The sequence below is a fragment of the Antrostomus carolinensis genome, unplaced genomic scaffold (assembly GCF_000700745.2).
Source record: "Antrostomus carolinensis isolate BGI_N321 unplaced genomic scaffold, ASM70074v2 scaffold1529, whole genome shotgun sequence".
NCBI classification, from domain to species: domain Eukaryota; kingdom Metazoa; phylum Chordata; class Aves; order Caprimulgiformes; family Caprimulgidae; genus Antrostomus; species Antrostomus carolinensis.
This window is the reverse complement of record NW_010339051.1, coordinates 76,510-103,155: the sequence shown is the minus strand read 5'-3', so window position 1 is coordinate 103,155 and position 26,646 is coordinate 76,510. Positions and strand designations below refer to the sequence as shown.

The window sequence follows — 26,646 nt, the reverse complement described above, 5'->3', positions numbered from 1 at the left end:
ACCTTAAGAAAATTATACTAAATCTGTCTTTGCTGCAGGCTGCAGTTCGCATTACTGATGCACCTCGAGAAAACTGTACACACACTGCATTGTCCAAGTGTGGGAAACAGCAGACCCTTTCGTGTCCTGCTCTGCAGTTGGGTACCTCCAAGATGTGCATGCTGAAAGCAATGCGGTATTTGCACAACTGGGGGCCAAAGACTTCAAAGTTCGTTTCTTAGGTTAGAATGACAGGTCTGCTCAGGGCAAAAGTTACATGAATGAAACTAAAAGTTGTGTGACTTTCTTTTTAAGCTTGCACTTAGTTTTAAATCAGTTAACAGTGATTGTTAGGGCAACGCAGAGGAGACTACATCTCTTCTGTTTCTTCTGTGCGTTTGCCTGAGGTAAAGCTCAGTAGACAAAGGAGATGATTACAGTTCAATGCTTCTGAAAGGGATCATTCTTTCCCACCTACCTGCAGTATCACAGATTTTATAATTAAGCACTTTTCTTTCTGCTTCCATCACAACAGTCCTAGACATGCTGTACTTTTTGTTTCATGTTTTTTATAAAGTTCAGCAGAAATCTCATGAGCTACTGTCAAGAGGGAAGTATTTTTTTTAATCTGGACTTGTTAATTAGAAAAATAGCATTCTGTTTGCCTGAGGGTTGGTAAAATAGATGTTGTGGTATTTGATATGTGTGTATCTTTCTGATAAAAAATTATCAGAATTGCTGTGTTGTAGGCCACAGCACCCATGGATCTGTGTGCTGTAAAGAATCCTCTGACAGCGCTAAGCATTTTCAGCATTGGTACCCGCCTTGGTTACCAACAGCTAAGCTTTCCATAAATTCACTATTATTACTGAAAGTCCTGGCCTATCAAATAGTGGTAGATAGCTCATGTATCTTCTATCTCCAAGCTATTATAGAGAAAATATCTACTACATTGAAATACACAGCTGAAGCCGAAAAAAGCTAAAGCTGTTGAAGCATCTGTGCAGGCAAAGCGTTGACTGTGGTAGTCGATGCTGTAACTGTGTCTTCTGAGACTGGTTGTATTGAGTTACTGTTTGGGTTGCTAAGAGTTGATTTATCTCTAGGGGAGCCTCTATAAAAGGGATGGCAGAATACAGCCAAAGTAACAAGGGCATGTTTCTGAAATTCTCAGTTTCATGATGTCCACTAGCTTTGAGAGAGTTAAGTTAGTTAAGATGAAACATGAAAAGAGTTTCCACTTGGGAGTTTTGTGGTCCTTCAAGACACTTGCTTCAAAGTGGCAGCCCAGCCTCTGTGAGCTGCACCTGAAAGAGTGCTGTATTCTTGAGAGAGGCTCTCAAGTTTAAGTATTTTAAGTTTTTCTGGGAAGACAGGGGTTATATCTCAGATTATTTTGTTGTTTTGGCTCAGATTTTACTATGGGAAAACTTTTTGCACTAGTACTGTAAACTTATATTAAAGTTGAATCTCTGATTTCCAGCTGAATCATTACTTTGCTTCCTTCATCAAATCTGAGCATTCATCTATAGTAGATTTAAAATAAAAATAATTTAAAACCCCCCTCTCCTGACTTCCTTTAGAGGAAGTGGCTGTGGGAGAAAGATAGATACATAAGTGTCTAGAAAGGAAATTTTTTTATCATAGCAAGCCATTAAATAGTATTTATGACCTTAGGGCAAATACATTATATGCAGGCATTGTGTGAGGGTTTTTCTGAGCCAAGATTGCAGTTCCACTGCCTAGATACTCTGTGGAAAGACGACAGAGAAACCCAGCACATTGTGTTGTGTTGAAAATGGTGTTCCTGGGTTTGGCTCCACGTGAGTGCAGTGTTACCCATCATCCTTGTACTGGCTAATTGCTGGTCGTGCCCCAGGGGGGCAGCCACAGCTGTGGTTGTACCACTGTGATTATATTTATATATAATGTTAATCCATAAAGAAACTGCAAACCCAGCACATCAGCAGAAGATTTGCAAATGTTAGAATGTTCTCTTTGGTGATTCGTCCACTTTTTAGGAATTGCTTTAGAAAATACATTTCAGGTTATTTTTTTGCAGAAGAGTGGCATGGTTATTGATGTCCTGTTGGAATCTTCCATATAGTCCTGGTTTACTATAAGTATAATCCTCTAGGGGTTGTTTGAAAATATTAAAGCTGTTTATCAGTTTGAAAGAAAGCAAAATATTCATGTTGTGTACTAGGTGTCCTGCACATCTTTTCCAGAGATACAGTAAAATCTCTCAAAAATGCTTTTGTTGGTCAGTGTCTATTGAAGATGGCCTATTTATCATTTAAACTCTCCTGTGCCTTTAAAAGCTAGAAAGGAGTGGGATAATAATTAGTCACCCAGTTAACGTTTTTTATTATGGAACAGTGCTAAGAGAAATGTGACGAAACAGAACAGTCATGTGACAGGTTTGGTTTCTCCTCTTCTAGGTTGCTTAGTAAAAAGAAATAAAATTATTTAGTTGAAACTATGCCAAAATAGTCTTTAAACATAAATCAGACTGGAAAAATACATTTAGGTATCTAAATCTATTTAGAGGAATTTAGTAGGATTTTACTTCCTAAATAATGTGACTAATTACTCTGAGTTTAAATCAAGATTGAATCTATTATACTGTTTAGATGTTCTTAACCCTAGCCACCTGCACAGCTGATAATTTCAGGTGCATCCTATAAATCTGGCCCCAGTTTCAGTTTCCTAAAGTCGTGCAGGTGCCTGCAAAAGGAAATCTACATACGAAGCAGTGGATAAACGTAATATTTCATCTGTGGCACCAAGTGCAGGCATCCTTTAAGCAATTCTCGATATAAGTGGTACTGTGCGGCACAACACTGACACCGAGCTCGTACTCTGCCGTGTCCCAGCAGGCAGCTGCTCTCTGACCGGTACCGTGGGGACAGGGGTGAAAGGCGACATTAGTATTCTTCACTTAAATTTGCACTTCTGAGGTAAGCAGGGATTTTTGTGTCTACTGCCTGTGTGCAAGTTGGATGTCAGTGTTTTCCATTGTTTTGCTTCTCGGAGGTTGTGTCCAATGGAGCATCTGAGAGACATGGAGATCGATCGACCTATTTGCATTGTTTGACTGAATTTTGTGTTTTCAAAAGCAGTGCAAGCAACATCCAAAGTCAAACCATATGTACCAGATTTACAATCAGTGGCAGCTCTCACCCAATCGTAAGGGTAATCTATGTAACTTTTAAGTGGCACTGACACTTATGGGTAATAAAATAATAATAAAGAAATCACATCTTTTAATCTCTAATTTGTCTCTTTCCCCTTGTTTCATTCTTGAAAATAATTTATTTACTTGCCTTCACACAAAAAATTTTTTCAGTACAGAGCCAGTACGAAGGCTTTTATCAAAAAGTTGTGTGGCAAAACAAAAAAGTTGGTAACCAAAGCCAGTCTTATCATAGGACTCAATTAGCTCTTCCAGCTGGTGTTACCAGTGCTGCCTCTAATGGTGCCTTCTGCCTGCTCTGTGTCAGCCTGGGAGGATGAATGGCCTTTTAGTGATCCTGTCACTGATAAAAACTACCAGTGATCCAGTAGGTAAGATTTGTAAACAGAACAAATGAAAACATGGCCCAACCAATTTATAATTACAACAGAAAGCATTAATACAGTTTCTTCAATAACAATACTTCCATCTACAGTGCTATGGTAGGAGTATCTGGTATTTTACAGTGTCCTTTAAACTCCATGAATCTTACAGAAGCTTTCAGCACTGATGAGCCATTTGTTTTCCTGGTATTTGTCATCAGAGCAGCCTCAGTATGTGTTAGTTACTGTTGCATGGCATAATGCAAGAGTATTGACTAGAGAGAATTTTAATATAATGATACTCTTAAAAATTTTTCCATAAGATGTGGAGAAGTTGTAACAGGAAAATCCTTTAATTGTTACTTGGATTTTCAGATTTTATATTTACACATAGTTGTGCTTCTTGAGTATATTATATTTTGCATACACATCATGTGCTCCACAGAAGAATGAGATCAGAGACAATTCAAAAATAAGATGGAGAGATGACAACAGTTGTCTCGGAATGCCCTCTGAGAATTAGACACGGAATTATATAGGTAGCCAGGTAAATGGGGTTTATATGCATTCCATAGACAAACTCAGAAAAATGATGAACTTCTAACTGATGTATTGTTAATACTTTGTGATGCTTAAATAGTCATTTCTTGTCCCTTGTGTAGTCATTCACCTCTGATTAGGATAGGTATAACTCTTTTCTCAGGTGAGTAGTTGCACTTGGTTAGATGCTGTACTTGTCTCACAGTGATATAAATGAGAACATGTTGTAGTATTGCAGACTGAGAATTAGAGTTGGATTTATGAAAGCTTCTCCTGATGATGAGTTTAAATATCTTATTTATTAAATTGATTATATCATAAAATGATCCTTAATGTATAGTTTTAAAAGCTGTTAGACATTTGTGTGGAAGAGTGTAATTAATTTTAAAAGTCTCCAATGAATATCTCATTTCACTTTACAGCATTTAATTATTAGATTATATAGGCAAAAACTGAGTGTAAGAGTTCAGGCTTGAAATGCCGGCCTAGGAAGCTAGTCAAGATAGATGGCAATCAAATAGCAGAGGAAATGTGAAATAAGGCTTTACTCATCATACTCAACGACAGGCATAGAAAAGTCTGAAAATAAGTTTATTGTTGCAGAAGAATGCCAGGTTATCTTTCATGTTTGATTTTCATAAATGCTTTGCTTTAGACTTTCCCCCAAAAACATAGAGGAAGGTAATTTCTTTGGCCTACTTCTTTTTGCACAGAAGTGATGCTCAATCAGTTCCCACTGGAAGCTTTCTCAGGGGCTACTTTTGTGGCCCCCCCACCCTGTTCTGGGGCAGTGTGCTGGCATTTCAGTCCCATGCTCAGCAGTGGTTCTGGATGAATTGTTTGTTGATGTTAGACTTGGACAAAGAGGCTGAAAATTGTTAAGTCAAGCTCAGGGTATATCTGGATTCTTCCAAGTTCTTGAAGAAGCGCACGGCTTTGCAAAGGACTCGAATGCTGTGGGTCGCTGGGACCTGCCCTTGCCTCTATCATTCCTTCTGTGGTGGGTGTTGGGTTTTTTCCCCTTATGGTTCTGCCAAAGCTCCAAACTTGGGAGGTAGTACCTTAGCAAATGCCAAAAGCAAAAGGAGTCAAACGCTCTTGTTTTGATGAGGTGATGGAGAGTGGTTTGACGGGTACCTCTGTCTCTCATTGCAGCCCTCTCAGCTGTCAGATGTGGTGATCTCCATGGTAACTCAAACCCCCAGACTCTTGACAGCAGCCTACGAGGAGGAGCATTCAGCAGCTCAAGGGTCTCACGACCAGGTAAGCCAAAAGGAATCCCCAAAAAGGAGCTCACCTCAGGAATGTGGTTTCCTATCCAACCGCCTTTCAGATTTTTTCCTGGTGAAGCCATGCATGCCGTTAATTCCTGTGCATATACATGATGATGTACTTCTACCAGTGCTGTCATTTAAGGCTACAGCAGTCCAGCTATCTCAAATAGACATTTGGCAAAAAGTCTGCATTTACTCAGGGATGTTTTTAAAGCTAGATTGAAGAGACACGATGTAGCAAAGCAAAAAAGTCCTGTACAATTCTTTAAGTGGCTTCAGTGTTCAGTAATTGCTATGGTAGGAGATAACCCCAAAACACATCAGTCTGTCTTACCACTGTCAGTACTACCCGGTCACTAATATTAGGCTTGAGCTTTCTTAACCCTCCTGGAATGGTCTGTAGAGACTGTTTCTGTGTTCATGTAACATTCATTGGTACTCTGCAGCCTTTTCAAATTGCTGCTGTGCTCTTTTCACGCAATGACCTTCTAAATCCCTTACTGTGCTAATAACAGCATGTGGGACATTCTGGTTAACATCTGAAGGAGGCATGGGATTCTCCCCTCTTTTTGGTGAATTATGGAGAAAACATCAAGATAAACAAAGATCTTTACCATCTTGGGAAAAATACAAGAGCTATACAGCTATATTCACTATTCCAGTATCCCTGTTGCTGTGAACAACAGTAGTATCTCTATTTGAGTGCACTTACATGTGTGAGGGTTTTATTACTCCTTTTTGTCACAAGGTTTCAGTGGCATTAGTATTGAATTGTCTCTGTGCCATGAAGATTGTATTTATTTTTCAAGTCCTTGGTTTCTATGCACCGTTTTCTGGGTATTACCCGCACTCTTTCTTGCTTGCTTGCTACATAAGTCCACTTGGCTGTAATACAGTGCAATCTACACTACAGTGTAATCTACACTACTCTGAATAACCACTCTGCTACCTTTATTAACCAGTCTGACATTTTTTGTGCCGTAACTGCTATGAAGAATATTTGCTTTTGTACCATTGATGATACTCATAGATAATGTTGAGCTAGTACTGGAAGATTTTATTGGAGTAATCTAGAACACTTCTTCAATTATTATCTTCTGTTAACAGCTACTATTTTATATCTATATCTTAATCACATTTCATGATATTGATAATAATTTCTTATTCTGAATGTTGTGTCACTGTAAGCTAGATGCTATTCAGAAGTCTGCGTGTTTCATCTATCGACTAACTTCTGTTGACCACTGTTCATAACTCTATCAGATGATTAAGTCAAACTTTCTGTTTTACTGACCAAGTTTCTATAAAATGGTGTTGACTAGCATCAGTTTTATTATGTCATTTCCCAGTGAATTTATCCTTTACCAGTTTGCAGGATATTTTACCTGAGATTAATAATGACTTAGAGCTCTACAATTACTGAGATCATGCCACTTACCATCTTCAGATATTAGCAGAAAATGCTAGCAGTCTTACTGAATCTCTCTGGTGTTCCAAAATGTATTGAAAATTAGCATCATTGAAATTATACTCTCGCAAACACTTTTGGGACACTAAGGCACAAATTATCTGGGTGTGCTAATTTACAGTTGTCTTTTAGCATTAATTTTGGTTACTAATGGCCTCCTTATCTGTAAAAATGCTTTTTTCCTACTTGGAGAGATGAAAATATATGTTGGTTTTGGGGGATTTTTTGCATGGCATGTTTGTATTCTTTTAAAATGTTAATCAGAAGTTAGAGGCCCTCTGCTTTCTTGTCTGTTTTCTTTAGCCCAAAATTTCCTATTTAAATTAATTTCTAGCTCAGTTTGTTGGGGTTTTTCTTGGGTTTTTTGTTTTGTTTTGTCTTTTTTAATGTGTAATGTATATTTCAATCTAATTACATCATTAATCCAGAATTAGAGTATGATTTTTTTGATACAGGTTGCCTTTTTGGACTATTTAATAGGGCCCTTTGGTCCCTGGTGGCAGTGGGGCAGGGAGAGTCCTTCCACATTTTCATCTCTGTAATTCCTCATAAATGCAGGATTTTCCTCTAGTTTACTGGGCCAATGAACTTACATGCTTGTGATTAACTAAACTTTACATACTGGATGTGCAGGTCCAGAGTGTAATTATTCTTTTGGTACTAGAAAAAGAAAAATATAGGAGCACCCGTTGTGTTTCTACTGACTGCATGGTGTTTCTATCTTACATCTCTCAGATGGATCTCCTTCATAGTTGTTTTCATATTTTACAAATAGATATTTAAAGAGCAGATCACCCAGTTCTGTGATATGGTTTGATGTCTTGCTGTATCTCGTATTACCAACAGTATATCCTTCTACGATCTGCTAGTATATTATCTATATGAACTCAAGATCTTGTCCCCCATGGCTTAGTAGTGATTCTGAGAGAAAATGGTGCCAATAATGTAGAGTACCATTTCTATTTCTTTTTCTCTGTCTCTTTTCCTGAAAAGTTAGAAATACTGATTTGAATGTTTTAATGGTGGAGTTCACAAAACATCTTCTAAGTAAGAGTTTACAGCCCCTCTTGCCTGTTTCCTTGGCCTCTGATTCTTCCCTCTACTCGGGTGTCCGTATGTAAGGTTGAGTTTGCATTCATCTGCTTCTGTAACACCTCCCAGTTTACTTGAGAAGCTTTTTACCTGCCCTAGGTTGCCCTTATCCAAAGAGAGTAACCACATGTCTCTGAGATGAAGCTTATTCCCTAAATATGGCTCCTTCTCAGTGTGGATGTGAGTTGCTGTTCCAAAGGCTAGAATCTCTCAACTTTTCACCAGACACATAGCGAATAATCGATCATCAGTCTTTTTATTTTCTGTCCCTCTGAAGATCAGACAGATTTCCAGGATCCCTTTCACATTTTCCTTCTGACATGTGCAGCTAGTCTTGTGCTAGCCAAAGATTTTGTAACTGGGAGTGAGGGTGTATGCTTTAGCACTTTTCCGTCTCGTAGTAACACTGGAACTTTAATCTCCACAGGAGAATGTCTCTAACCAGTCTAGGGTGAAGACACAGCCAATAAAGATAGAAAATGTCATGTTTCAGAGCAAGAAGCTCCAGTAGGATTTCATGTAGCTTCCTGGTGTCAAATCTTGTAGAAATGCCTTGTTGGATTTTAGGAGAGTTATTAGGAGCAGCAGTACAAATCTGCTCAGGTGGTTCTGTAATGATGCTTATCTGAACCTGTATGAGGAGACCCAAAAGCAGAGGAAAGCATTAGGATTTTACAGAGGTAGTAATAATTATTAGTGGCTCTTCCCTTGTGCCTGGGAATGGACCACAGAAGTTTCTTCAATCCTGTGTTTTCCTAGTTTAGTTGCCCAAGCTAGAGCAACAATTGTTTCATGATGAGTGTCAGACCACTCTAGTATTTTCTGCTAGGTAGGCACCAAAATTATTTCCCCAAGTTAGTAGTGGCTTTTGAAAACCATGGCCAAAATCACTGTGAAGACTAATAAAAATATGTTCTAACAAAATATGGGCCTGTTAATTTTTTCCCATGCATTCTTACTGTTACCGTTGTTTATTATTGATATGATGGGGGTGACTATATCAAGATCATGTGTGATATGTTGTATGAATGCATAGAGAATTATAGTATCTTGACTAGAAGAGAGAGAAGCAGAGAGATGAGGCAAAATTAGGTGTGAGACCATGAATAATTTGGGGAGTAACAGTAGAAACAGTATGAGTATGCACATGATACCTAGGAAGAAACAGATTACCCTTTACTAGGCTGATGCTTATTGTACGAATTAGTTCCTTTGAATTTAAGAACGAAATGGGTAGAATGTAAGTGGAAGGTATTTCAAACATCAGCAGATATGCTGAACAGGTTTCTGTTGTTCAAGGAGCTTGGAATGGGTGTAGTCTGAATGTCACAAATGAAATGTGATGGTGCAAGTTGTGACTATTTTTGGTAGAAGTGCACAGGCACAGATAAACCTAAGAAAGTGTTCGATATTATTTTTGAAAAATATTTCCAGAACAGTATTTTTTCAGAAACATTTCAGGAGCATTCATTTAGTGTGATTGGGAAGAATGTTTCATTATATATAGGTCAGCATTAAGATGGTTGATTTTGATTAAATATGTGTTTTCTTTTTAAATAAGAAGAACATTGCATTTTATACAGGGAGAGTAAAAGAAACTATGATCAAAGAGTTGGCTTGCAAGTGCATGAGTTTGAAAAATATTATAAAATAACTGTGTGTACTTATTCCTTAATAACTTTGGTTTTTTTTTTTTTTACAATTAGTGCTTTTTAATGATTTGTTTTAATTTATTTAGAAATTTATCAATGTTATTACACAGGCAGAGAGAGAAGCTTTCTGTATGGTAACAACAGGTACTGTTGGCACCAGATCCCACCAAATCATTTTGTTGGTCAGTTAGATTTATAAACTAGAAAAATCAAAATTACTTTTAAAAAATATCCTTTATAATATAGTTCTCTGTTGTAGTTAATTAATTGTGTATTGATTTGGATTTCTAAAATTGTTTTTCAAGTATTGTCAACAAATATTATGGCACCTACACATGGGCCTACACATGACCTATTCACTTTGACTACTCAGCATTCATTATTCATAGAGTGTGGTTATTCTTAAAAGTCACATGGCATTGTGTTTGTTCACTGAAAAATAGTGAACTGTTGTCATAGTATTTTTAAAAATAGACATATTTTAAAATGACATAAAAATAAACATTCTTTAAATTTGCAGCTGTTTCAAGGCTGAAGCAGAGTTTTATTTATACATTCCCTGATACTTCTCTTGCTACTTGCTGAATCATAGTTAACTGAACTCCAGTTTTATTTATGAAATATTACTTAATCAGTATTTTTTGACCTATTAGCCAAGTCAGAAGAAAGTATATCTAGCTAGAACATGAACTTGTCTGTCAGGTAAAAATTTTTATGCCTTTACATTGTGCTGGAGAGATGAGGAAACTACTATTCCAGTCACAGCCAGCTTCTGAGATACTTACTTTGGGCCTTCCTTTTATACCGTAGCTTTTTAAACTACTGATAGTGGAACAAGATTATTGCTCTCTCTTTCTTTTTTCTTTCTTAAAATCTTTTTTCTTTAACACAGCTAAGGTTCAAAGGAAGGTTTTCAGTGATAGTGAAGAGAGGCTTGAGGATGCTAGCATTCCAAAATATGATGGTAAAATGCATTTTCCTTTGATTTTTAGACTAAGCTGTTGATTATTTAAGGCATAACTCAGACCTTTTAGGACTGGGCTGTGACAATCCTGAGTTCTCTGTCCTTTGATTAGTAGAGCACATTAGGATTCAGTGTGCCAGTCACTTGAAAGTGCTAATAATAGATATGCAGAGTGGAGAAAGACAAATTTTTGTTGTGATCGTTTCTATCTATATAAAGTTTATATTTAGCTTACCTGGAGTACCAGATTAAGTGAAAGGTGCATGCCTCCATGAGGTGTGAATGAAGTCTGCAGAAACACAACATGTAATACAATTGTTCTTTCAATAGGTTGTTTCTGTATAAATTAAGCCTTGGAAATGTATATGATATGTATTGCTCTTTATGTATTTGTATGAGCTGTTCCTACCTGAACTGCTTTGATTTACTGGAGCATGAACATAATTTATGGATAATCATACTATTAAAGAGATAGTACATGCTAAAGATTTGTGCCCAATACACAGATTAACATCTGTTAATTTCAGAAGAATTTCCACTCAGGCAGCCTGTGAGCATTTCCACATGATATTTTACTGTGTAATCTTGACTCTGAATGCTGTAAGTGAAAAGAAATGTAATTATCATTTATTCTCAGAAGTTTACTTCTCTGTAGTAGTGAGAGCTAAGATGTAATTCTTCGGTGTGAACTAGTGAGATTTCAGGTGTAATTAATCAAAATGGAATTACAAGTATGTCATCACTGTGATACTACGTTTTTACTTATACACTGAGGTCACAGGTTCACACTTGGCTTTGTAGTAGAGTGCCTTGGCCCCAGCTTTTCTTTCATTAATGTGATTGTAATGTAAAATTGTTGTAATGGAATAGTTGGAGAGTGAATGATCACCACAGAAAAAGCTGTGGTGATTTAAGCTATTACAGAGCCTGCACCTGAACTGAAGGAGCAGCGCACTGGGGTGTCCCTGACTGTTTCCAGTGCACAGTCTGTTTCCAGCCGGATCTTGCTGAAGTCTGTTAACACGTACCAGGATGCTCTAGCTTTCAAGCAGGCAATGTGAGACTGGAACAGCCTCTTGCTCTGGTTCAGCTGTGGCAGACAGTAAGGTCCAGGTCAGGAGCAGAGGCGAACAGCTTCGGCGCTCTCAGTTCGACACTGGTGCATCCATTTGTGTGTTGTGTCTCCACGTCGCCTTTGTACTGACATGGGCACAGCCCGTTCCCTTTGCATAGTCCATGCTGCGTTCAGACCTTCACACGTGAGATGGCTTCCCAGGCTTCTGGGACTGGGTTAATATGGCTGTTACCTACTTAGAAAATACATGGGGAACAGGTAAGAGGCTCTTTCAAACAGTGTATCCATTGTAATAAAACAAAGTGGGTTTGTAATTTTTGTTGCATCTGAGATGGTTAACTTTTTTTATTGCTTACTCTGTGGGCTACAGTATGAATTAGCAAGCATCCCAAATCTCTGTAACATGAATTGTGTTTATCGTCAGCTTAAATTCATTTTAAATAAGCTTAGTTCAACTGATGCATGCACAAATTAATTTCTCGTTTATCTAGCCTGTTTCCAATCCCAATAAACAGAATAATCAATCGTAGGAGCCTTCTTCTATAGCATGATTGTATAGCTCTGATCTAGAAAATGTAAAATAATTTCTCCCCATAATCAAGTTCTCTGGATATAATGATTCATCTTCATCATTTTTACATTCCTTGATGGAAAATAGGGAAAAAAAAAAAAGCTTTTTTTTTTTTCTTCAGTTTGTATGTTTAAAGAAAGATTACATTCACCATTGTAAAACTAATTTAAAGAGTGTATTTTTGAATCTCTACAACACAGAAAAGGTGCCACTCTGACTCAGAAAATTCTTCATGAACACAAAAGCAATGATACCCTGTTTTGAAGAGTTTGTACTGTAATGATCTATACTCATGCTTATTCGTAAGAGCTGGTCTGAGGCCACTGGCGCCTTTCTTACTGATTTCAGTAAGTACAAGACTCAGGCTGGGCATTTTCTCTCTTTGTTGTAATATAAAGTGCTAAGCAAAACCTGAGGTTGGCTTCATGGAACGTACTAGGAAAAAAACAAACAAACAAGTACCAAACAATTAAAGCTTCCCTTTAGGTTACTGTTGGGAACCACCTTAATCGGTTGGCTACATCATGTACTTTATTCCCACATGGAACTGGAACTGGCCTGTAAATGAAATAATACTTTTACTTTTATGCTGAACTATTTACACATTATATTAATTGTCTGTGACCTTTTAATTATATACTTCTATAGTATATCACACATTTTATAGCTTGTCTAGATAGGCAGTTATGAAAAATGTGTCATATGTGAAAGATCAACTTGAAATTTGTTTACAGTAGTATTTTATAGCTTCTTCATGTACTTCTACCTTTACCAACCAATTCTTCCTTTTGCAATTGCAAAAGGCATTAAGGCAAACTTGTGTTCTAGCTGGTTTATCTAAAAATGTGTGTTCAGAATATGTGCCATTAAGGGTAGTTGACAAGATTAGAAAAACAGCAATCTGTCTTAAGAAATATTCCTGTTATACTAGTTAATGGCAATTTCTGGACTGCTAGATCAGAAATACTGCTCCAGATCAAGGTATAGCAAGGAGTTGCTTCAAAATGGTCTGCAAATACATCCTGAGCAGTCAAGTGCTTCTTCTGGCATTTTATAGCTTAAGGATGCTGCTTCAATTTCTGCCTCTTCTACTCAACACTGATAGCAAAACAAAATTAGTTTGGAGAAATCTTGGTGTAATTCATAGAATCATAGAATGGTTTGGATTGGAAGGGACCTTAAAGATCATCTAGGTCCAACCCCCCTGCCATCAGCAGGGACATCTTCCACTAGACCAGGCTGCTCAAAGCCTCATCCATCCTGGCCTTGAACACTTCCAGGGAGGGGGCATCCACAACTTCCTTGGGCAACCAAGGCAAGCAATTCAAGTATAGCTGCTGGCTTTCATAGAGGAATTGAATCATATGGCCCATATGAGTGAAACTAGACTTTAAGCATTATAATCATCTTGCCTTATTATTAATAAGTTTAATGTTAAAGACTTGCTTAATATTAGAATATCTTCGTATGTCTGTAGATAAATGAAATGCAGCAAAAATGCTTATTTGTCCTTTGAGCTTTCAAGATATGAACTTTGTTCTAGAAAATATTTGACATGAATATACTTTGACATTGAAATGAGTCGTTTCCTCTTTATTAATAATTTAACATCATCATGCAAAAACAGTAATCCTTTTACTGGCACAAAAGAAGGGTGTAGTGCACCTTTTTGAATAAATTGTAATTTGGCCTTAAACGAAACACTTATCTTCTTGTTACTTATGAGATTCTGTTCCATTAATATAGATGCTAAATATCTTTGGTCGTTTGAGGCTTAATCATTTGCTTCAAAATGTTTGGTGACCTCAAATGTAAATTAATCCCATGTTTTAAAAAATGCATTACTTCAAGTTTTAGCACAATAACCCCATTTTGCACCGACAGTTTCATGATTTTTTTGCAGATTCTTTATTTTTTGAGCTAAAAGTTCAGCTGTGATAAAATATGACTAAGGCTAAACTTGGTATCTGATATGCCAGGAGGTCTTTCTAGCCATGTTTTACCACAATATTGCTTCCGTCCTTTCCAGATTATACAATATCATGCCAATTTTTTTGTTTGTTTCCTTCTTTTTAAAAACTCTAGCTTTAAGTTGAACTATTAATCATAGTGGGATGATTTTGTTTTAAACAATTGAAGTTGGTAGGTCTCTATTTAGTAGCAAACTAGAGAAGCCATTTTCCCTTTTTATGTATGCATTCGATTTCTGTCTGATAGAACTTTGCAAATTACCTGCTTAAGAATAAGCTCAAGTATTTTGAATTCATCCTAATTAGATAATCTTTTGGAAGTGTGTTAATATATACAGTCTTTGCAAGCTTAAGGAGTGAAAATTCTCCCTGTAAGTAGATGTCTAAAATTATGCAAAGATCATTAAACAAAAAGAGTAAAAATACCAGTTCTAAATAAAAAACTCAAGGTCAGACCAGCAAAAGTCAAGGAAGCAATCTGTCTGGAGTGCTGTAGATCTGAACACTCTGCTCTGAAGGGATGGGGAAAGGGATCAGTAGAAGCAGTTCGATCAAGGAGGTTGAGTGGAAGGGGGGGAAAGAACCCAGCTGGAAGGCTGGAGCCTTGGGATCCTCCAAGTTTCTGCACTCCACAGAAGCTTGATTAGCTAGTGCAGCCAAAAAAAAACTTGGTATCTATCTGAGGTAGATTAAGCCTGTTGTTATTGCCTATTACCAATTTTGTGATAGGTATAAATACAAATTTGCCAACTGTTTGCCCTTTTTTTGTCTATAAATTAACCATCTTTCTTTCCTTTATATTTTTCTCTATCAATGTCAGTGTTTTGAGAATTTACAAAATCTCCTTACATAGAATTTCCATTTCTCTTGGGATGCTTATTTAAGTCATCCCCCGAAGCTTTCCTGCTGCCATGTCTCTCAGAGCTCGCTCTTCGTACTGTGGTCACCCATCCTTTAATCAGTATCTGCTCTCAACCTGCATACAGCGCTGTGAGTAAAGAGTATTTTAACTTTGTTGGAGGTTTTTTGAAGTCTAGACTCTTTGCATATGTTCTTTTCTTGACTCTTAAGTCAGTTTTGGTTTAGGATTTCATAGGAGAGCGAATATTAAGAACTCATTGCTAGATAATGGTCTGCATCATTATATTATGTTCTGTGTTCCTAAAATTTTGACACAATTATATTGGAGACAAATGAGATTGCATTTGTATTGATTTAAACCTTTGTTGCTATGCAGTGGAAGAACTGCATGGCACTTTGAAAGAGAGAGCAAAATAGGAGCGGCCTTGTTTTTACAGGGGTGGAGGAAATGAAATTTCTGGTATCATGGCATGTGCATTACTACTGGAGTTGGTGCGTTGATGGAATATTTTAGGCATATGGTTTTTGCTTTATCTTTGTCCCAGTTGCTCTAGTTGACCACTAAACTCAGCCCTGGGACTTGTTTACATTATTTTAATTATACTTTTCAGTAGATTTAGAGAGAGTTTACACAGCAGATTTTATTAATCAAGTGGTTTCTTGGTGCTCTAGAAACTTGCATCATTCTCTTTATTGTAGTTTTTTTGTCTTGAGAAATTACCAGAAGCTTGAAATGGAGGACTTAGCTAAAAACTTTGTGAAAACAGCAGATCTCAGTCTTGCCTATGAAGGTGTTACCTTGGAAGGCAGATGCTGAGCTGTTTACCACAGTCAGACGTGATCGCTTCATTCCAAATTAAATCTGCCCATGATGGTTAGCATGGAGCTAATCAAATCACTTGCACTATTTGATCTGGTCCTGTCACCTTTCATTATCAAATCTCATGTAAAGTGCTTTAAACTAGAACTGAACTGGTAAAACAGATAAATTCATGCATCTGTGATCACATTTTCCTACTCCTGTGTTTTGTATTATCTGAGCCTAAAGACTGGGCCTAAAAAGCCCTAAAACCAATAACAATTTATTATATGCTATATCTTGTCATCTGAATAGTTCTATTAATTTATCCATTCTTAGTTTTGTTTTGAACAATGTAGAATAGGTTTTGCTTAGCATGTAGAGTTTTTAAATGATACAGCACATAAAAATTAACATTCTGACCTTAAAAATTACCTCCTTTCCTTCTGGATCATAGACAATATAAAAGAAGTTATTTGGTCATTGCTTTAAAAGCACAGTGACTTTTTTTCCATAGTAATTTCAATTTTACAGTTGAAAACAGCAGTGATTTCCTTGTGGATGGTGTGTAATCTCACATAATTAATAAGCTTTTCAGTCCAGTATTGGAATAAAACCAGTCGATGTTATGTCCCCTCCATAGTTTGCTCATGAGTGGCTTTTGATTGTCAGGTTTGAATTGTGCTGTTTGCATCTGTGCCATCTGTAATACCTTTGATCTGACAACTAAGGAAATTAGCCCATCTAAGGCAAAATAGCCACTGGGACTTGATTTGTGATTGGTTTTGCAGGCATTTTTAATACTTTCTCATCTCATTAGTAAACCACTACTTAAATTAGGCCCTCCAAGCTGAAATGGAGGTAAAAGGATGTGGTCAGGACTTAAAAACAAGATGTGGTTACTTACTGTATGCAGTGCAGATACAACTGGATTTTGCAGCACCCCAGGGCTTGGGGAAGGGGTGACAGGGTGCATCGTTTTTTCCAAGTCAGTTTAAACAACAACTGAGATTATTTACCTCTTGGAACCAGCAGAACAGGGGAATTATTTCCGAATACATAAAGACTGGGGAAGGGGGAGCAATTGGTTTTGTGTGCTCTACTTAATGGTGCAACAGCTTTTGAAATGTTACAATCGCGCATTGAACCTACTGAAATAAACTGTTACTCTCTTCAGGTGTAAAGGGTATTTGATTATGTTAAAGTCTTAATTGTGCCTTCTAATTGGTATGCAGATTCTGAAAAGTAACAGCATAGCTTGTAGCTCAGATATTTTTCATATATGAGTATCTTCACCAAATATTGAGAACTGGTGCTGTTGCACATGGTAACAAGTGAATGTTCACTGCATTTTTGACTACTACTAGCCAGAGTCTATCCTGGTGACAGACAGTTGGGTGTAACTTGCCCTCCCTGTGCAACAGTCAAATGGTTGAGTAAGTTTTGGTTAGATATAGCTGTCTGAATCTATCTATGGCAACAACACTGCAAAAAGGGCTATTGGGTTATTGTCCCTAGAGGTCTGAGCTGATTTCACTTTGAGACATCTTATTAGCAGTGATGTGCAAGAAAAAAATATCTGCATGTTGACTTTTGGTTTCCCAAAGTCCGTTTTATTCCCATTGACTAGGGGAATAATAAGAAAAGCAACATAAAATCCCGAGTCCATGATGCTGTTTGTTCCAGTGGCTTTGCAGGTCATACAGCAGGTGCAAAACCTCGCCAGTGGGACCACGGTGCTGTACTCATTCTGCCCCACCATGGCTGAGCTCCCCGTGGTGGAGCTCCCTCACTCTGTAAGTGGCCTGCAGCCTCCTGGGGTCACCCGCCGGTGGCAGCTGGAACAGCCCAGGCTCTCTGATTTTGACCCTCAGGCCGAATTCATAGGGGTTTCAGTACGGAATAAATTGCAGGGCATATGAGTGCAATTACTGTACGTTTGGACTTGATGATCTTAAAGGTCTTTTCAAATCTAAATAATTCTGTGATTCTTTGTACTACTTTCAGTTCCAACCCTTCCACAGCCTACATAACCTGACACAGTTGAGTTTGAGTTTTTGTGTGTTTTTAATGCTACAAATATTTCCAGATTCAGCCATTCAGTCTTTTAATGGTAGCAGTAAAAAGTGACTGATATCAAAACAAGGCAGATGACAGTGATTAGCATCTTTCTTTCTTTTTTTTTTTTAATGTCAGTTATCTAATTAATGTTCCTTGGTATAGAGGAAGTCAGGTGTTGATTTCAACAGATACTGTAAATGTTGCCAAGTTTAGTCAACTGTGTCTTGGAAATAGAAACCTGCAAAGTTTCAGCCACCGTAGCATAAAGATAACCTTCTTTCTGAATGCCCCAAACCCTGAGGGGAAATAGGGAAATTCTAAAAGCATAACAAAGAAACAATAAAAGTCTAAAATAATCGTGGGAGGTGACGTCAGAAAGAGCGAGCTGAGAAAGTGGAAATGCTTTTTTTGTGTGTGCTGACATGTAGGCCCCTGCACCCCTCCTTCTCTTCGTTCTAAACTGTGCTTCCCTTAGACCTGCAAGTGATGAGGTTCTGTAAGTACTGCAGGATCGCTGCCATGCTCCTGCTTCACTTGAGAGTCATCCTTTAATAACTCCCGTGGGTTTAGTTGAGAGCTTTAATTGCAAGTTCTTTGGGAAAGAGGCTTTACCTTTGCATCTCCTGTCAGAGGCACTTGCCATATTGTGCAGTGGTTAAAAAATAACTACTAATACCAGTGATGAAAACAAGGGCAGCAGAAAAGGCAAGAATGGGTGTCTCTCCAGCTGCTGAAAAATGAGCTACACTTTTAGCACTTCATTCTCTTCCACTAAGAAAGTGCTTCTGCTTTTATTTTGTTCCTTTTCTGGAAGATGAACAGAGGGAATATGGAGATAAGCAATTGTAAAGGGAATTTTTAGTTGTCTAAGTACATGCACAGATTAGATTTCCCCTCCCCTGCTTCTTCTGGATATCTGCCAATTAATAATTTGAATTAACAGGAAACTGGAAGGTTGGGAGTGTGACGAAATTCAATTAACCTTGAATTCAAAGTCAGGGTGGGGGTTTTTTTATTATTGTGATGATGATGTATCTTGAAGGGAATTTTTAAAGAGAAGACATGTGATGGTTTATATCTTTTGATAAAGGGCTGCATTATCATCTTAGGGGTTTTTTCATTTTTTTCTGTAAATTTTGTCCAGCTAATTACCACAAAACACTGGTGAGGTGGATGAGTGAACTTTATACTGGTTCACTAAGTCAACTAGTATAAAGCACTTTACAGTGGGCTGAGAGTAAAAAAAGATTAAGTTGTATTTCCTAAGGTTGTGGAGTTGGAATTGAGACTGAAATGTAATCTTTGGGAGTCAGTCTTCAGCCTAAACTGTTTTATTTCCCTCCTTATTTTGAATTATAAACCATACTTCATTAGGAAAATATGGAGCAAACTTAAAATATCTTTTATTAATTTCAGTGTTCAAATTATGGTTTTATTCATAAGCATGTTATGGTTCCAAATAAATGTAGTAAATTTCAGTATTACAGGCCTTTTTCTTTCTCTGGCACAAAAAATGGCTTAGGGATTATACAAGACAAAACATAAGACTTTGTAGCAAAGGGTTTTATCTCTGGAAAATATTGGTTTTCTCTATGGGTACAGGTCACTGTTACTAAGTTTTGGGATAGTTCCAGGCTTTTGAGGCAAGAGGGATTGTGTAGGATATGAAAACATATCTGTGTCTTTTTAACACGTATTTTTAAGCTAATCTAAACAGACTTTTAACGCTGGATTTACCATGAACTCCATTTACCATCCAATTCACTTGTAACAGTAGTCAAACTATGTTATTTAAGCTGATAGCTAACAAGAGATTGTAAAACACTAGTGAAATTCTTTCTAAAAAGGGATTTTCCTCTTTAGTGAAATAAAGAAAAATAATTCATTGTGTGCATAGGTGTCTTAATATATCACACGATTTTTCACTTTTCATTGTAAGAACGAGTTCCACCTGCATTGCTGGCTCTGCGCTGCGTGCATGTAGCGCAGAGACATTTTCGGTGGCAGGGCTGGTGCTGCAGTGGAGAGGCCACGGCAGGAGTCTTTGCTGCTGCCAGCTCATACCTCCATTTCGTCCTTCACCTACCAAAGCCACCTTACCTCTGGCTGGTTGAAGCTGACAAAACACTTTCACGTGTAAATCAAGGTCACAAAACAAATCTTTGGTGGAGCTAGATTTCAGAGCCAGGCACCCTGATTTTTATCCATTTGTTTTTATCAGTTGCTGCTGTTCATATTAAGCTAGCATCTAATGCAGTGCTCAGACTTGCCAACTGAGGGGTGAGACCAGGGTCCTGGGGGTGCTAATTCCCTGCCCCTCTGGGCTGGAAGCTTGTCACAGCACCTTGTCTGGAGCCCAGGGCGGGTGCTGCTCTGGCACAGTTTACTCCCACGGTTAGTGAGCTGGGGCTGGGGGGGCCCCACTGGTGCTGCACCCCGGGGTCCTTCCCTGCAGACTTCTGTCCAAAGCTTGTGAGAGCTCGGGAGGAAGAGCAAAGCTCTGGAATGAGACCCACGTCTCCTTCCAGGCTGCAAGTTAAGATATGCCTAGAATATATATCTGGGGCACATACTTCATTCTGCATTTAGCCCTGGTTTCCATGGCTAAGCCAACCAAACAAAAATGTGTCTACTGTTCCAGTAATAGTCTATTGCCATCTCTCTGGGCACAATTCAGCTATCCATCTTCTTTTAGTTTGTTCGGGGGCATTTATTTTCGTTAGCTTTGGGGTCAGAGAGATTAATGTGTGACCGTATTGAGTACCAGATTTGCGTTTAAAACTGTAGTGTTTTGGACATGAGGAAGGAAAATGTCAATTGTCTGCCAAATTATGGACTAAGGAGTTTAATAGTGGAGGGTGTAATTTGAACTTCAGAGACACCCAGAGCAGCGTTTTCCCCTGAGTCCCTAATGGGGATGGAAAACAAGGTTCCTTGGTGAATTTTGCTATAACACTGTACTGAAATTATGATGTTGTTCCAAGTGAGAGTAAAAAGGCACGTTGGATCTTTTCTGTTGTGTGTCTTGTGGTTTTACACCTACTGTCACTTTTTCATTATATTTGCAGCTCCGTAAAATGTTTCTCATCTTCTATATATAAACTTATTTGAAACCAACATGCCCTTCATCATCAACAACAACTTTTCTTTAAGTTGTTATATCTTGATGTAGTGCCCAGAAGTGGAGTAGAATATGAAAACCAGTCTAGCAAGTACCTGGATTAGTTGCCATAGAGAAGTTGTTATTTGCTGTCTAAGTTAGAAGTCCAGGTCCGCAAGCCTTTTCCATCATGTGTCAATACCCCTCGTTCATGTGTGGTTTGGTTTCAGTTATGGCCCGGAGCTACACAGTAATGAGCCAAAAAGGGCAGTGGAAGCACCAGAGACACTTTTCAAATTCTTCCCCCTCAACTAATATTCTTGGTCAGATAAACAGTCATCTCTACTTTTGTGCAACGGGCTCCACCTTCTCTGTCTTCTCCAAAACTGTAGTTGCGCTTTGCTATGCTTTAGCGTCTCAGTAGTGTAGAAGGAACCTTCAGAGGTTGTGAGTATCTTGACCTCATCAAAATTATTGGTTTATTGCATGGACTGACACTGTTTGTGCCCATTTATGTGAATTGCTGTACAAGTGGTAAACTACCCATTTTGTTAAGCAGCAATCTAATATGAATAACTGGTTATCCTTAGAAGGGAATGTAAGTTGTGCCATGGTTTCTGTTGGGTTTCCTAGAGGCAGTTGGTTGGTATGTTTCAATCCTGTAGTTTTAATAATGATGAGGTCAAAATATTTGAATCTGGATTTTTTTTCTTACTGATTCCAAGACTATATGAAGACAGTCTCAAGGGAATCTATTGGAAGGGTTTATTCTGCAGCACTGAATATCAATAGTGTCTCCAATATAATTTCAGAAATGGGTAATATTGCTGAGTGTTCAGTGTCAAAATATGGACCTGGGGTCAAAAGTACCAATCAGCTCCTAAATGCAGATGGCTTGTCACATGTCCCTTTGGAAGCAGCCGATAACTAGAATGAACTGAAACTGGAGACAGTGTATTTTTTATGACACAAATTGAACTCCTGCCAATGACAAATGCCAAGGTACATTATGAAAATAAAATGATGCTGTGCTAGCTAAAGTGCATGACATAACTATGAATAGATGTACCCATGTGCATGAGACAGCTCCTGCCTTTCTTTGCTTGGAGAGAACAGTTTCACATGTACCAAGGTCACCAGAGTGGTTGTATCCTGCGAAGCTCATGTCATGCATGAAAGTACATAAAGACCATCTGGGAACTATAAAAATAGCCTGTCCTGACTAAATGATTTGTGTGGTGGCCAAGGACTGATATGCTCATTCAGGAAATAGCAAAACAATATCAAGCTTGTTGGGAAATAACCGGGCTCTTTTTCATCCTTGGGAATGGCCTGGTATCTCACGGAACAAAACCCGCAAGGAGAGGTTGGACCACATGGTTTCTGAATGCCCTGAAGGACTCTGCATGAACTGAAGTGGTTCAGTGTAGGTGGTGGAATTTTAAAATTCTTCATAATATATTAAGATTTCGGGTTTGGTATCTCTGAAAGAGATTGAAAGCAGTAATAGAACTTAATTCACATCTAAATAATTTTTGTTAAAGTTTTTAAACTTTTAAAATTTTTTAAGTTTTTGAATTAAGTTATATTAAATTTGTCATTCAAGTTACTACATTCTGCCACAAGCCTATCAACTTTATTCAGCCATCTTGCAAATGGTTTATGTTACGATCTTGTGTGAAGATGGTTTATAAAGCAAGACTGAATTCTTTTAATTGACCTACAGGAGTGCAGGACATACAGTTTAAATCTAGGTAACATTGGCCAGACTTTTTTTTTTCCTAAACCAACAGAAATAGCCATTAATGGTGAAACTCAGTTGCAGCCTTGCCATGCAGAAGAAGAAATAGAAATATTAGTGACTGGTTTTCTGACAAGCATTTCTGTGTCACAGGTGACACACTAGGAGCTTTTGAGCACAATTTTAATGAGGTATCATACCTGAATGACTTCTGTCAAAGTCCTTAACCCGAACACTGTAACCTGTGACAAGTCTGTCTCCCAGTTTTTATTGTTAATGGATATGCTAGATAAAACTATTGAGGTTCTCCAGCCACGTCAGGCAGTCCAGGCACCATTTTAGATGCTGTCAGGAAACCTAAGAGGTGCTATTAAGATAATAGTTGTAAACCACCTCCCTGATCTGGTTTGTTTAACAATGAGCATCCGATTATCGCAATACCTTTGTGACTTCAAATCTGATATTTTATCCTGAAGAGAAAGTATTAGTGTGAAGGACCTGGATGCTATTCTATTAAATAGTTTGTGAGTCCTCTAATAGCTCCTTCTGCCTCTTATTTACAGGTGTACAGGTAAGAAAATCTGATGTGCCATGTTAATTGAGTGAAAGCTGACTACATCACACTTACGCTTATGGCTGAACTTGGATTGAGATCAGAGATTCAACAGGTCCACGCCATCATCTCCTCAGAGCTTGCAGTATCAAATGTTGTGTGTAAGCTGTTCCCTACCATCGCCACCCCCACCCCAGTTAGTCAGCCAGTTATCTTACTCCAGATTCAGCCAAAATTTAAGCTGATGTATGGGAAATTATATACTTCTTTCAGACATGTAAGAAGAACATAGGGGTTATACGCTTGGGACCATGAGAAACTTTTTGTCTGTTTTTCCAGAGGTGCAAGAGTATTTAGCGTGCGAGACTCTGTTCTTTCTTCATGCAAATGGTTTGATCTTATATCTGAATGAAGACAAAGTCTTCAAAATAGTTCCAACCCCCCTGCCATGAGCAGGGACACCTTCCACCAGACCAGGTTGCTCAAAGCCTCATCCAGCCTGGCCTTCAACACTTCCAGGGAGGGGACATCCACAGCTTCCCTGGGCAACCTGTTCCAGTGTCTGACCACCCTCACAGGAAATAATTTCTTCCTAATGTCTAATCTAAACCTCCCCTCTTTCAGCTTAAAGCCATTTCCCCTTGTTCTTTCACTACCTGCCCTTATGAAAAGTCCTTCCCCAGCTTTCTTGTAGGCCCCTTCAGGTACTGGAAGGCCGCTATAAGGTCTCCCTGGAGCCTTCTCTTCTCCAGGCTGAACAGCCCCAACTCTCTCAGCCTGTCCTCATTGGAGAGGTGCTCCAGCCCTCGGATCATCCTCGTGGCCTCCTCTTCTGTGTGTAATCTGTTACTTCTGAAAGTGGCATGAGTGAGTATCCTGCTCATACCTAAAGAATAGGGATGATTTCTTGAAATGACAAAAATGTCAATTTACATTAGAGATATAGTTACAAACACTAATTCCACTAGTGTGAAACCAATTTATTCCACTTGCTGAATACAAGTCTTTTTTTCGTGTGTAATCTTGAGGGGAGAGGAAAATTAATGTTGGGTTTTTTCCCAGGTTTTTTGAGCACCATTGAGTGGTTTCAGCAGGGGAATGTGGTGTGGGTGTTTCAGGAGCTGTGAAATCCTTGGAATATAGACTTGAGGCAGAAGCGGTTATGCAACTTTTCTGTTTTATAGCCTCACCTGTAATCAAAGTAAATGATGTTTCCTAAATGCCATTAGAGGGAGAAATTAAAATTTTAGCAGGAATTAAATAGGAAATAATTTCTTTGCTCTTGGAATGGAGCCTCACTTCAGCTGGCACTCTCGCCCATCGCGGCTCTCACTAGGATCCTTCCCGCAACTTGGCAGCCTCCTGCTTCCTCACTGTGTGTGCGTTGTTGCCCTTTCATTGAATGTTTACTTCCATGCCCCCAGATAGATGTATGCAGTCCTACCCATCAGCTCTCTCATCACACAGTTTGCCACCAGTCCCCTGAATTTAAGCCCCACAGTTCAAACTCTGCTCAGACCTTGTCACATGTGTATGTTCCTAATGCCTCTTCTCTGGCTTAGCTGGCTTTTTTGAGAGAGAAGCTCAGGGAATGGGTTTGCCTTTGCAGAAGAAAAGGTGACTGCTCCAGCAACTGGTGGCAGGAGAGGCCATACCAGTTAGTAGCCTTTGCAGCTTTAATTTTGACAGTCGTCTGTTGCAAGGTGACTTGATGAGGTGCTATGTCTCTTTAGTAATTTGTGTCTTATATAGTTCTGTGTCCTATGGATTAGTGATCATAGACATCAAGTGTAAGTGGTTTTATCCCTTCAGCTTCACCTCAGGCATTCTAGCACCTTGGTTGCTAGAACTTTGCATGAGCACAAATTGAACTAAAAATGCCCTTATAAGCAAAAAAAATTCTTATAAAAAATTAAATAGAAGTTTTGCATTTCACTGTAGATAAACCAGTTGCCTCAATTTAAAAATGATGCTGTTGCAACAGAGTATTTATTTAGAAAAGTGATTATAAGAGTCGATGTATTGAGAGGCTGGTTAGCTCACATTAAGTAAAACAGTTTTAAGTGTTTCATTTAATAGTAATAGATATCCATTGCATCTTGATCATGTCTTGCAGAATTTTTTAGAAATTTAATAATATAAGAAACTGGACCATGTATTTAGTGATGAAATAACAACACTGTGCATTCACAGGGCTGTTTGATTAATTGGAATTACTTTTCAGTCAGTGATTTATTTCTTACTTATTTCTACCTCCACACTGGTAGAAATTTCTTTGACTTCTTGTCCCTAGGCTTCTCTTTCCTCTACCTCTCCTTTATTGTTATACTCAACAATATGTAACTCTGTTGAGAGATCAGTCATCTGGGGGTGATCTAGCACTTGAACCTTCACCCAGAGCATGTCAGCCGCCCCCAGCACTAATTATGAGGTGGTTTGTGGAAGTTCATTGGGAGGGTGGATGCGGTTCTGCTCTCCGCTGGCCTCTGCTGCTGTAATGGCAGACAGAATCAGTAGGAGCTGGAAGCTGGTTAAAGCAGGACTGGGGAGGTAAATGTCTTTTGAACCTGGGGGGTTGCAAGCGTTCTTAAACATCAGGTTAAATTTTAAGGCATCTATTAATAAAGGATAGAAAGGAATAATTTTTTGCATCATTGTGAAAGTCTTATGAGTAAATCTTTGTTTCCTTTGCAGACAGCTTGTTTTCTCAAGCTCCCGGTCAGCTCTGTACAAGTTGGTAGTGAATAAAAATTTAAGTGGTGACTTTAAGTGGTTTTATTTTATCGCCTTTTGTCTAGTTTATTGTACCAAAATACTGCTTCGTGACAGCTGAAAAGACTTAAAATGTACCTCCACAAAACCCACCATTTTAAAAGTGGCATTGACAAGAAAAAGTTGTGTTGCTTTTCTGTCTTTGACTCTAATCCCTGAGAATGAGCATACGTTGAACAGTGTATGTTTGTGTGCATTTCTGATATTCAAAGGAGTTGGTAAATATTAGCAGTTTATTAAGAGCTAAAAATTTCTACAATTTTCAGATTAAATTTGCCCAAAGTAAAATGCAGGTCCTTATAAGCAAACAGGTATGCTATTTAAGCCTGTTCTTAACTGAGGAAAAAAACAAAGGAGAGAGGACAAAAGAATCATCTACTTTCTGTCAAAAAATATGATACTTTTTTTTTTTCAATAATTCCCTAAACTAAGTAAGTCTCAAAAATGAATGCTTGGTGGGGGGTTGGGGAGGGGCGGGAATCATTAACTTATAAAAATAATAAAAGATTGTAAATAAATACAGCTACAAAGCATTAAAGATCACATGGTCTAAATGTGGAGGAATAAACTACTGATGAAAAGGACAACAATGGGATTTCAAAATTAATGTTATATT

The 26,646-nt window shown here is 38.2% G+C and overlaps 1 protein-coding gene across 1 annotated transcript in view; it reads left to right on the top strand.

Annotated features, from left to right (window-relative positions):
• Positions 1-5,232: 5,232 nt before the first annotated feature.
• Positions 5,233-26,646, top strand: part of LOC104530947 (F-box-like/WD repeat-containing protein TBL1X) — an 89,282-nt gene continuing 67,868 nt past the window's right edge. The window contains exon 1 of the mRNA XM_010175691.1: positions 5,233-5,340. The gene's annotated coding sequence lies outside the window, so the exon portion shown is untranslated. The remainder of the gene's footprint in view (positions 5,341-26,646) is intronic.